We start from the raw sequence: 13,186 nt of genomic DNA, 5'->3' as shown, positions 1-13,186 counted from the left end.
TTCCCATGACCACCCTGCAAGTTGCATGCAACCTCTCGGGCCAACAGGGCTAGCACATGTAGAACGGGGAAGTTATTTATCTACAACTTAATTTACAAGTACATAACTAACTGCAAATTGTCATCTTGGAGGGCAGAACTTTCAACAGAAGTGGTGTGCTTGCAGCTGTGTGTTTGACTCTCTCCCACAGAGGGACGCTTTACAATAGTGAGGGTGACACCAACTTACACCCCTATTCTAGGATGAGTAGTCCTCGCAGCACCAAAGGCTGTGAATACTTACTGAGGGCCAGGGAGAACAATAATGGTTGCTTGTGAATTTAAGAAGAATCCAAAGAAAAACATTTCTAAATAAACCTTCCCAATAATTTGACATTGGGCCTATTGTATATGGAGAATTCTATGCAACCTTTATTTCCTCAATGGAGCAACAGTCTGAAGCCTAATGGCAACTTTTGCAGACCTATTGCTGCTGCTAGGAGGTGTGACTGTCCAGTAGAAGTGATCACTCCATTAGTGACCCACATCTCGGACTAGGGTTCAATGAAAATACAAAAAGGGTTAAGCTAAGTACACCAGTGAACAGTTTGTAGGAGCAAGTACTGCAGAACAGTCGTGTAGATATGTAGGTCTGTAACTTGGAACATATGCTCTTTTCTCGACTAAGACAATATTTAACTTTAAAGCTGGCAGGAGCTACAAGCTAGCCTAGAGAATGGCACACACCACAACATTGTATTTTGTACGCCTAAGGGAGAGAGGGGTTGGCAGGGAACACAGTCATATCCTAAGGAAGTGAAAATACTAAGCCCTGATTACGTTAAGGCTGCTAATCTCATTTTAGGCACCAACTTCCATTTACATCCCAGATGCAATCTGGGCACCTATTGTGAGTGTCAGCTACCACAAATTGTTTCACGTTTGTAGGAAGCTGCCTCTGTATATACTATACCAAAATGAGGTATAGTGTGCACAGAGTCGAGTGGAACCCCAAAGGTAGGCAGAGTAAAAGTAGATAGCACCTTACCCTCTATTTGTGGTAATGTGGGAGAGCAGTCAGGCTTTATCAGAGGGTAGTGTTAAGCATTTAATGAACACACCCAGGCAAGAAATGATTTCACACACTCAAAGACTGAACTCAGACCAATTCGATTTACATGAAAATATTATTTAGTTATATTTATTTCCTAGAACCAAGCAAGCCTGGCACAGGTAAATGTATTTGATCATTTTCAAGGCAGGTTCAACAATACAAGCAAGCTGAATCAAAATGACTTTGTTACAGGTTTGTAAATTCTTTCAATACAGTGAGAATTACTGTTGGATTACTTTTGGTTACTTTACAGATTATTTTCTAGATTACTTTTTCTACTCAGTGCAAAAGAAAAGCGTTATTTACCTGTAACTGCAGTTATCCAGTATTGGTGTCTTTCATAGATTCACATGCCTGAATCATTCCCCGTTGTCGAGACGGGAGTCTCCGGTACATAGAAAAGTAATGTCCTATAGACATACATAGAGAAAAATAGGGCTAAAGGCCTCGCCTTAGTAGCCTATCTATGTCCTTTTGTAAAAAGGACCAAACTCCAGAAGGTAGCCAATCAGCTACCACCTCCCTCTAGAACCTTCCTGTCAGGAGCCTCAGTCTCTCAGATTTTCGTACGCACCAAGCTAGGTAGGCGTAATACTGTTAGAGAAAGAAGTGAGTCCTTCCAGGGGAGGCGGGAGGGTTGCATGTGAATCTATGAAATACACCAATACTGGATACAGGTAAGTAACGCATTTCTTATCCAGTATTATGGGTGTCTTTCATAGATTCACATGCCTGAATCAGAGTAGCAAGCAATACATTATGCACATTTCTGATGGAATAGCATATAGCAGTCAGTAGATATTACATATCATGCGACTAAGAACCATCAACAAATAAGAATAAGTAAATAAATGTGCATACCAGCGAAGGATGGCGGGAAGGAGGAAGGCTCACCTTACTGGAATAGATGGAGAAGCACAGCCTGGCCTACTGCTGCATCCTGCATCAGTTCCGTATCCAGGCAGCAGTGTCTGGTGAAGGTATGCGGTGACTTCCAAGTCGCAGCCCTGCAAATGTCCAGTAATGGCACCCCAGCGAACAGTGCTGCCGATGTGGACACAGCTCTCGTAGAATGAGCTCGTACCTTGGAGTGCAATGGCCGCCCGGCTTTGTCGTGGCAAAAGGCAATTGCCGAAAATATCCATCTTGAGATACTTTGTTTGGAAAGCGGCATGCCTTTCCTCGGTCTACTAAAAGCGATGAAAAGCTGATTCGTTTTCCTGAAGTGTTTGGTCTTATAAAGATAAAATTTAAGACACCTCTTCAGGTCCAAAGAGTGGATGGTTCTTTCAGCTGCAGTGCTGGGATTTGGGAAGAATGAGCGGAGGACTACAGGCTCATTTAAATGGAAGTCCGACGGGACCTTAGGAATAAACCGAGGATTAGTTCTTAAAACCACTCTGTCTTCCTTAAACTGCATGAAGGGATTTTGTATGGAAAGAGCCTGCAGCTCGCTGACCCTTCTTGCTGAGGTCAGCGCCAGTAGGAGTGCTGTTTTCCAGGAGATGTATTTGACATCTGCTCTGTGAATGGGCTCGAACGGGTGTTTCATCAATTGGTTGAGGACCACATTGAGATGCCATGTTGGTGGAACCCTTCGTGGCCGAGAAAAGGCTCTGTAGAGTCCCTTAAGGAATTGTTTTATTAACCTGTGTGACCAGAGCGAGGGCCCTTTTGAAGTTCTTGTATACCGGGAAATCGCCGCCAGATGAACTCTGATGGAGGCGTGCGCAAGTCCCGACTGTGCCAGGAGTAGCAGATATGGTAGTAACTGCTCCGGAGTAGCCTGAAAGGGATGTAGGCCTTTGTCCTTAGACCAAATGCAAAAGCGTTTCCACTTTAAGGAATAGGTTTTGTTTGTGCTCTCTGCACGTGCCTTCGCGAGGACATCTTTGCACTCCTGCGGGATGTCTAGTTGGCAGAACTCTCTGTACTCAGGAGCCAAGCCGACAATCCGAGTGGTTTCAGATTCGGGTGTTGGACTTGGCCGTTGGACATCGTGAGCAGGGATGGATGTTGACCCAGACGGATTGGCGGGTGAACTGAGATGCGATGGAGGTCCGTGAACCAATGCTGTCTCGGCCAGAATGGGGCAATCAGAATCAGGGTGCAGTGCTCTGTTTTAATTTTCCTGAGGACTCTTGGTATCAGGGGGAATGGCGGAAAGGCGTACGCAAACACGTTGAGCCAGGCGATGGAAAATGCATTTCCGAGGGACCTTAACTGGGGATGCCAACTTGCGAAGTAGCGGCATTTGGCGTTCTCCCTGGTGGCAAATAGGTCGATCTGCGGTGTCCCCCATTCCGAAAAGATGTGATTTAGCACTTCTTGTTTGAGCTCCCATTCGTGGGACATCGATCTCTGTCTGCTTAGATCATCTGCTATGACATTGTCCTTGCCTGGGACATACTCCGCTGTTAATGTGATACTGTGGAGCACAAGCCAGTTCCAGATTTTCTGCGATTCGCGAGATAGTGTGAGCGAACGCGTTCCTCCCTGTTTGTTCAAGTAGTGCATTGTCGTCGTGTTGTCGGTCCTGACAAGCACTGGGGAGTTCTTGATGCGCGGTAGGAAAGCCTGCAGAGATAGAAAAACTCCCCTCAGCTCTAGGAGGTTGATATGGAGCTGCTTCTCCTGGTCCGTCCACCTGCCGCTGATCTGCAACTCTTGGAGGACCGCTCCCCATCCCTCTAGGGAGGCATCCGTAGTTATCACATGTGGAGATGCAGGAAGCAGGAATGGTAGCCCTTGCGAGAGGTTCTTGGGTGACCTCCACCAGAGCAAGGCCTTGGTCATTTGTTGAGTTATCACAATGCGATCCTCGAAAGAACCTGTGCTTTGAGTCCATTGCCTTGTCAATGCCTCCTGCAGTGGGCGCATTCTGAGCCGACAGTGGGGAATAAGCAGGATACACGAGGACATCATCCCCTAGAGGTACTTGAAAGTACGGACCAGTCAGGTTTTCTTCGAGGCTACTGCGGTGGCCAGAGTGATAAGCTTGTGCTTCCTCTCCTGAGATGGGAATGCTTTTGAACATTCCGTATTCAATGTTGCCCCGAGAAAGGTAAGAACTCGGGAGGGGTGTAGAGTAGACTTCTCGTGATTGAGCGTCAGGCCCAGATGCTGGAAAAGATTGAGACAGGCGCTGGAGGACTTGGTTGCGCCTTTCATAGATGGTGCTTTCACCAGCCAGTCGTCCAGGTATGGGAAGACTTGGTGTCCATGCTGTCGTAGGAAAGCCGCCACTGGGGAGAGGCACTTGGTGAATATCCGAGGTGCCGATTTGAGGCCGAATGGGAGGACACAGAATTGATAGTGTTGACCCGCCACTGCGAATCTGAGGAATTTCCTGTGGCCTTTGTGAATAGGGATGTGGTAGTATGCGTCTTGCAGATCTAGAGACGTCATAAAGTCCCCTTCCTCTAGTGACCCCAAGATCTCCTGGATCGTAACCATACGAACGATTGACTCTTCAGGAATGCGTTGAATGCCCTGAGGTTTAAGATGGGCCTCCATTTCTTCCTTTCTTTTGTATCAGAAAGAAGCGGGAATAAAATCCCTTTCCTCTGTGCGCTGATGGTACTCGCTCTATTGCTCCTTTCTTCAACATTGAAGAGACCTCTTGAAGGAGTAATCGTAAAGTCCTGTGGTGAAGTTTGCGAGGAGGAGTTGTCGGGGGAATTGATTTGAATTCCAACGAATGTCCAAATCGGATCAATTGGAGCACCCACCGATCTGTTGTAATTGATCTCCAATTGTCGAGGAAGTGTGTCAGTTTTCCTCCAAGTCTGAAAAAATGAGATTGTGGATGGACTGGCTGTTGGAAACGGTCATTGGCGTCCGCCAGTGGGTTTCCTTTGGCTTTTTCCCCTGTAGTTGGACCATCCATACGAGGTCTGGCGACCTTGTTGCTGCTGTTGGTATTGCGATCGGCCTTGATTATAGGAGTATGTGGATTTGTTCTGGTAAGATCCTCTGTAAGAGGACTGACCTCTACCTCTGCTCCCTCGAAAGGACTGGTTCCTAAACTGTAGAGTGCCAAGCGCCCTTGCTGTGTCCGTATCTTTTTTGATGGTTTGTAGAGCCTCATCGATTTTCTCTCCAAAGAGGTGTTGTCCGTCGTAAGGCATGTCCAGTACCTTAGTTTGGAATTCTTGGCGAAAGGATGTAGCCTTAAGCCACCCTTGCCTTCTCAAGACCGCAGCCCCTGCCAGTTGTCTGAAGCCGGTCATTGCAACATCCATCGCACAGTCAATAAGTTCTGATGCTTATGTTTGGCCCTCCTTAAGGAGTGATTGGACTTCCTCTTTTACAGTGTCAGGTAGTTCCGCCAGATACAGAGCAATATCCTCCCACAATTGCCTGTTGTAGCGGCCTAGTAGCGCAATGGAATTGGCCACTTTCACAGTCATGGCCGACGTGGTGGAAAAGCGTTTGCCAATACTGTCTAGTTTCCTGCCCTCCTTGTCTGGTGGAGCTGACAATGGAGATGACGGATTCCTAGAATTCTTCTGTGCCGCCTGGGTAACTACAGAATCTGGCTTGGGATGCCCAGTAAGGCAGGCTGGCGCTGACGAACAAGTTACTTACCTTCGGTAACGATATATCTGTAAGAAACAGTAGTTAGTATTAGATTCCTTACCGTAGAATATCCCCAGGCGTCAGTCTGGATCCGGAAACTTTTGCGTAGCAGTACCCCTGCGCGTCGGTAGGCGTCGTCTGCAGGCGTCCCCTGCGGCTCCGCGTCGTCGGCGTCGTGCGCCGTGATGACGTCGCTGGAGTATATAGACGCCGCCTCCGCGCGCTGACGTCAGTTCTTTGCACACAGCTTTTCCGCGCCAGAACACGCAGAGCCATGTGAGAACTAACACTGGTGCCATTTGAAACTAGGGCCCTGAAAGGGATGTCCTTAACCCTAGGTATCAGTTCGCAGAACGGGGAGGATGGGTGGGGCGGTAAGGAATCTAATACTAACTACTGTTTCTTACAGATATATCGTTACCGAAGGTAAGTAACTTGTTCATCTGAAAGAAACAGGTTAGTATTAGATTCCTTACCTTAGAATAGATACCCCAGCAATACCAACCCCGGTGGTGGGTCTGCGAACCAATACAAACCTACACCAGAAAGTCCTGGAGGACCGAACGGCCAAAGAAGCCATCCCTCCGGACTTGACTGTCCAGGCAGTAGTGCCTCGCAAAGGTGTGCAGCGAGGCCCACGTGGCCGCCTGGCAAATGTCCTGCAAAGGGACTCCCCGGCCCAGGGCAGTAGTAGCCGCCGTGGCCCGAGTGGAATGGGCCCTCAGCCCAACAGGAGGCTCCTTCCGAGCCAAAGAGTAGCATGCTTTGATGCACAGGACGACCCACCGAGAGATGGTTCGTTTCTGCACCGCCCTTCCCTTCTTCTCACCCACGTAGCCAACAAACAGTTGGTCATCCACCCGGAACTGGCGTGTGCGATCCATGTAAAACGAAAGCGCACGTTTTGGGTCCAGACGATGGAGCCGCTCTTCATCCTTTGAAGGATGCGGAGGCGGGAAGAAGGAGGGCAAGGTGATGGACTGCCCAATGTGAAAAGCAGAGACTACCTTGGGCAGGAAAGAAGGTCTAGTCCGAAGGACCACCTTATCAGGATGAACAGACAAGAAAGGAGGTTTAACAGAAAGAGCCTGGAGCTCACTCACTCTCCTGGCAGAGGTGATGGCTACCAGGAAGGCCGTCTTTAAAGTGAGAAGACGGAGAGGACAGGAATGAAGGGGCTCAAAGGGAGCGCACATCAGGAAAGTCAAGACCAGGTTCAAGTCCCACTGAGGCATCACGAACGGAGTTGGGGGATACATGTGCGTGATGCCCTTCAAGAATCGTAACACAATAGGGGACTTGAATAAAGATGGCTGATCAGGTAGCCTCAAGAAGGCGGAAAGGGCAGAAAGATAGCCCTTGATAGTGCCCAGAGCAGAGCCCTGCTGGGCAAGGGAAAGGAGGAAGAGGAGAACCTCAGACAGAGGGGCAGAAAGGGGATCCACAGCCTTTGCTGTGCACCATGCCACAAATCTGTTCCACCGGCAGGCGTATACCGACTTCGTGGAGGGACGCCTGGCTGCCAGAATTACATCACAGACTTCAGGAGGCAAGTCAAATGGCCTCAACTGCCGCCGCTCAATCTCCAAGCATGGAGGTGGAGACTGGACAGGTTCGGGTGGAGGACCGTCCCCTGCTGCTGCGACAGAAGGTCCTCCTGAAGGGGCAGGCGGATCGAGGGACCGACTGTCATGCTGAGTAGCTCGGGATACCAGTATCTTCGAGCCCAGTCCGGAGCCACAAGGATAACTTGGGCCCGGTCGCGCCTGATCTTCTTCAGCACTCTGGGCAGAAGTGGTATAGGCGGAAAGGCGTACAACAGACCGCAACTCCACTCGCGCCGAAAGGCGTCGCCGAGCGAGTGCCGTCTTGGAAACTCCAACGCGCAGAACTGATGACATTGCGCATTCTCTTCTGTGGCGAATAGATCTAACCAAGGCTCTCCCCATTGCTGAAAGAGGCCTCTCGCCACGTCCGAGTTCAGACGCCATTCGTGATCCACCGAGCACCGACGGCCGAGTTCGTCCGCCCTGGCGTTCAGAGAACCTGCCAGGTGTTGAACCGTCAGAGTCACGCCCTGACGTTCCAGCCATTGCCAGAGACGCAGAGCCTCCTGGCAAAGGGTCCACGACCCCACACCGCCCTGTTTGTTGCAGTACCACATGGCGGTGGTGTTGTCCGTGAACACCTGCACTACACTCCCGTTGACAAAGGGGAGGAATGCCTTCAGTGCTAGGCGAATCGCCCGCAGCTCCAACAGGTTGATATGGAACCGGGACTCCGCCGGAGACCAGATGCCTCTGATCTCCGCCTCTCCCAAGTGGCCACCCCAGCCCTGGAGGGACGCGTCCGTCACAACCACGTTCTCCGGTTGGGGAAGGGAGAGGGATCTGCCTCTGACCCAATCGCGGTCCGTAAGCCACCACTGCAACTGTCTCGCAGTGCCCTCCGAGATCAGGACATGGTCGGATAGGTTGCCCTGATGCTGGGCCTACTGAAACTTCAGGTCCCACTGCAGAGCCCGCATCCGCCACCTGGCGTGATGCACCAGTAGGATGCAGGAGGCCATCAGCCCCAGAAGCCGCAGCGTCAACCTGACCGAAACCCGGGATAACGGCTGAAAGATGGGAATCAGAGCCTGAATATCCCGGACCCGCCGTTCCGGGGGATAAACCCGAAACTGCGCCGAGTCGAGAACCGCTCCGATGAAAAGGAGCTTTTGAGAGGGACACAGGTGTGATTTCGGCACATTGATGGAAAACCCCAGCTCGTGCAGGAGGTCTGCCGTCATCTGAAGGTGGCGGACGACTGTCTGGGGCGAGCCCGCCTTCAACAACCAGTCGTCGAGGTAGGGGAAGACTGAAACCCCTAACCGGCGCAGATGAGCTGCGACCACCGCCATCACTTTCGTGAACACCCGTGGGGCGCTGGTAAGGCCGAAGGGGAGCACGATAAACTGAAAGTGCTCGTGGCCTACCATGAACCGCAGGTAACGCCGGTGGGCCGGCAGGACGGGGATGTGAAAATACGCATCCTGCAAGTCCAACGCTACCATCCAGTCTTGTGGGTCTAGAGCAGCCAAGACCTGAGCCAAAGTCAACATCTTGAACTTCTCCTTCCGGAGGAAGCCGTTGACGTTCCGTAGGTCCAAGATAGGACGCAGGCCTCCTTTGTCCTTCTTGGGCACCAGAAAGTAGTGGGAGTAGCAACCACACCCTACTTCTGGCCCAGGAACGCGCTCGATGGCCCCCTTGGCCAAGAGGGCCGTAACTTCCTCCTGCAGAAGTATCAAGTGGTCCCCCGACACACAGTGGTTCTGCGGTGGCATGGCTGGAGGAGTGGACTCGAAGGGGAGGGCGTAGCCCCTTCGAACGAGCTGCAGCACCCACCTGTCCGATGTTATCGCGCGCCAGCGGGAGTGGTGATGGCGAACCCTGCCACCCACTGGCGTCACGTGAGCCCGAAAGCACGGACTAGGAAGGCTTGGATGCAGCAGGGGGGGAGGCGTGGACTGACCTCGCCGCTGGCCTCTACCGCCACCACGGCGGAAACCACGGCCGCCACCGCGCTGGGGAGCGTTCTGCGGCGCGTGGCTGGCAGCACGTGTGGGACCGCCCCTCCCTTGGCCACGAAAGGGGCGAAATGAACCCGTCTGCTGGCGCTGGGTCGAAAGACCCAAGGACTTGGCCGTGACCCTGGAGTCCTTGAAGCGCTCCAGCGCGTGGTCCGCTTTGTCACCAAACAGGCGACTGCCATCAAATGGCATGTCCATGAGCGTATTTTGGACGTCTGGCGAGAAGTTGGAAGATCTCAGCCAAGCATGGCGACGAATCGCCACCGTCGTGGACATAGCCCGTCCCAGCGAGTCGGTCGTGTCCAGACCACAACGGATCGAGTACCGCGCCGCATCCCGGCCTTCAACGAAAGCCCGGGTGAGCTTGTCCCGCACTTCCTGGGGGCATTGCGGCACACACTCCTCGACCGTATCCCACAGGGAGTGGGTGTAGCGGCCCAAGAGGCACGCGGTATTACAAGACCGCAGTCCAGCGCTCAAAGAGGAAAAGACCTTTTTACCAAATTGGTCATACCGCTTTGATTCCCGATCGGGCGGAGCCGACGGGAACGCGGACTGCGAAGTGGAGGCCTGGATCACCAGACTCTCCGGGGAGGGATGGGTGGATGTGAGAAGTTGGCCTGATGTGCAGTGCTCACTATTCTAGTGATCACTATATATCAGTCCAAACAACCCTTATTGATGATTGGTTGTAAGTCAACCTTATAGACCAGCTATCCTAGTAGCATGGATACGAGCAGTCTAAGGCTAAGACTCTAGAGGGCGTGTTAAGCCAGCTGTTTTACCATCACATTACCCCTTGAACACCCAGTGAAAGGACACCACACAAGTGTTATGAAAATAAACAATGTATTTATTAGAATCACAACAACCCTGTACTCTTTATGAGGACAGGGTGCTAAGCACACAACAAAACTCTTACGAAAATACTTTTAAGTTAGCACGTTACACAAATGCCCGAGGGGCACGAAAAACCATATACGCTAAAAGTGGAATGCGAATTACTAGCAGGTAAGTAACGATTCTCAGAGGCTTTGGGATCGCTAGGACTGGACTACTGAACCTTTAGATTACTAGCAGGAGGCCTAGGGAACTCGGGTGCAGAGTGTGCACTCTCACGCGGGATGCGGGACAAAGTCTATGGAAGCTAGAATTCACAAAGTTAGTGTTCACGGGCGAACCCGACCTGGTGGGAAGAAAACGACAGTGGATCCTGACCCTAGGATAGTGAGGCTATGCTGGGACACCGAAGTGCCGAAGTTACCTAGCCCAGGGGCTGCAGCTGCATAGGTCTGAAAAGACGTCGGGAATCTCGTTGCCGGACCGGGAGCCTGGAAGGAAGAAGTTGCTGGCAGGCGACCAGTGAAGGAAAGTTCGATGGATCCAAGCCTGGATCAAGGAAGAAGAAAACCTGAAAGCAGAGGGGACCAAGTTCTTGAATCACTAGCCAGTGATTAAGTGGGCACCAGGATGGCACCGGGCGAAGTCACCGCAGTCAGGTGAGTGGGCGCTGCTGGGCTCTGCAGTCTCTCGGACCAGGAGGCGTTGTCGGCGACCAGGATGGAGGTGCGAGCTGTCCCACGATGGATGAAGTCGTTGGCGTCGAAGTTACCCAGGATTGGGCAACAAGCCGTGGCTAATTCAAGCCCACGCGGTGGACTCAAAATGGCGTCTTGAGTGGACCAGGAGGGTCCGGGGTGCTCCTCTTCGGGAAGGGAGCAAGGGCCAGTCTGGAGCAACCAGACCAGCAGCCGAAATGTCGTCGGGCGTCGTCAGGAAGGCCACAAGCCAACGGGCTAGTAGCCAAACAACGCGGTGAGCAGCGGAAAGCAGAAGGGCCCCACGCAGATCGTGGAGATGCTGGGGGACTGCACTTCGGAGCTGGAGCTGCTCAGAGTCGGGGCTTCTCGGACCCCAAAGCACTCACCAGTAGATTACTCGGCGGGCTTGCTGGAAAGAAGTCGTGCAGTCTTGCAGATGGCCGGTCCCTTGAGGTCTCGTCGCACCCACGGTTCTCAGCTGGGCTGTAGAGGTGGGTAGAGGTCAGAGGTGCCAGGGAAGCCGGTTCTCGTCGAGCTGGGCAGTCGGATTCCGGAGGAAGGACTTACAGCAGACCGCAGTGTTCTTAGATGGTGCCTGCGGATGCAGGGTGACTACTCCTTAGTCACAAGGGAGAAATCTTAGGAAGAAGTCTTGAGTTCCTTTCGCAGAAAGTAGTTTCAGGATTCAAAGATGATCTGATTTGGAAGGGGGCCAGTCTCTACCTTTATCCTGTAAAAAGGGGATGGCACGCGACTAAGTCCTGCCCTATGGGTGGGACTAGGAGGGGGGTGGTTACACCCACTTCCTTGGCGGGCTTTTCCCCAGCACAGGGTCTGGAGTGACCCTGGAACTGGTTCCAGCCAGCCTATGCACAGTGAGCACCGGGGTGCCACGTGCAGTCACCTTCCTCTAAAGCCCTGCCTACCTACAATACACAAAACCCTGTCTGGGACGGTGCTGGCACCGCCCCTGGCAGGAAACCCTTTGTCCTTATCTCCTGCTCTGGGAGGACTCCCAGCAGCAGGAGGGCAGACTTGTGTCTCGGTGGCAGCATCCATTTTGTGGATGCTAAGGCTCTGTCTGACTTTTAACCGGGTTATAGGTTACAGGCATGTCGTGTCCCTCTAGAAGGGTGGAATGCTAACCCCGTCGCCAGAATTGGCGAGGGGTTAGTATTCCAATTCGTATGACACCTTACTCGACATGTTTTGATAAAGCGATACCAGAGTTGGCACATAACCGCGAGGATTATAATGCACTTAAGAGTATATGGTATGCGATATCATGGAAACGGCTAAGGGATGGATCCCGAAAGCCGCAGACAGGCTCAGCTCATGCTAGAGCACCATCTCACACGATTCCAAGCACTCTGCCTTCAGGATTGTTAAGGCCTGCTATAGGAGTGACTGATAGGAGATCTGTGTGTCCATTTTAGGGTTAGATATAGGTATACTATATCTAAAGCAAAGGGTGAGTACACCACCTTGCCCCAGCTGTCGTGCAGCCAGTTGTGTCAGTTTTAGTTAGTCAATCCAGGGGTGGCACAATACATGCTTCAGCCCCTGGGAGACTTCTGGGTGCACCTCAGCCCTGGGTACAGGGACTTGGAGAGGGCCCAGTGCCAATTCAGTACCTGAGTACAATTTGGATAGAGAGAACAGCTAGGCTGTGGGTCTGATTAGCAGGCCCACAGCCAGGGAAAGTCGTAAACCAGTGCAGCAAAAAGCAAAAATCTGGGTGATCATAGGATTGCAGACCCTACTCTCCTACATGACCCCCCCCCAAACTTTGGGACAATAAGCTAACCTTGACCAGGTGAGTCTTCTTGCTCTAAGTGGAAATACCTGGAGAGCCCATCAGCATTGCTGTGATCAGTCCCAGGTCTATGCTCCACTGTAAAATCCATCCCCTGTAGGGAAATGGACCACCTAAGCAGTTTGGGGTTTTCACCCTTCATCTGATTTAGCCACAAGAAGGGCTTATGGTCTGTCTGAATGGTGAAGTGAGTGCCAAACAAGTAGGCCCTCAGCTTCTTCAGGGCCCAGACCACAGCAAAGGCCTCCCTCTCAATAGCTGACCAATTTTTCTCTCTGGGTGTCAACCTCCTACTAATGAAAGCAATAGGCTGATCATTACCATCAAAATTCAGTTGAGACAGAACAGCTCCCACACCCAACTCAGAAGCATCTGTTTGGACAATGAATGGCTTGGAGTAATCTGGACTCTTGAGGATAGGTGCTGTGCACATGGCCTGCTTTAGGTCATTGAATGCTTTCTGACAGCTTGCTGTCCACTGAACTTTCTTTGGCATCTTTTTGCTTGTCAGGTCATTAAGGGGGGTCACTATGGACCCATAATTTCTGACAAACTTCCTATAGTACCCAGTCAGGCCCAAGA

The 13,186-nt window shown here is 51.8% G+C and overlaps 1 protein-coding gene across 1 annotated transcript in view; it reads right to left on the bottom strand.

The window, feature by feature from the left end:
• SEPTIN12 (septin 12) overlaps nt 1-13,186 on the bottom strand; it is a 539,550-nt gene that overhangs the window by 116,387 nt on the left and 409,977 nt on the right. The gene's annotated exons all lie outside the window — the stretch shown is intronic.

This window comes from Lissotriton helveticus, chromosome 10, assembly GCF_964261635.1.
Source record: "Lissotriton helveticus chromosome 10, aLisHel1.1, whole genome shotgun sequence".
Classification (NCBI taxonomy): Eukaryota; Metazoa; Chordata; class Amphibia; order Caudata; family Salamandridae; genus Lissotriton; species Lissotriton helveticus.
This window is presented reverse-complemented; position numbering and strand designations above follow the sequence as displayed.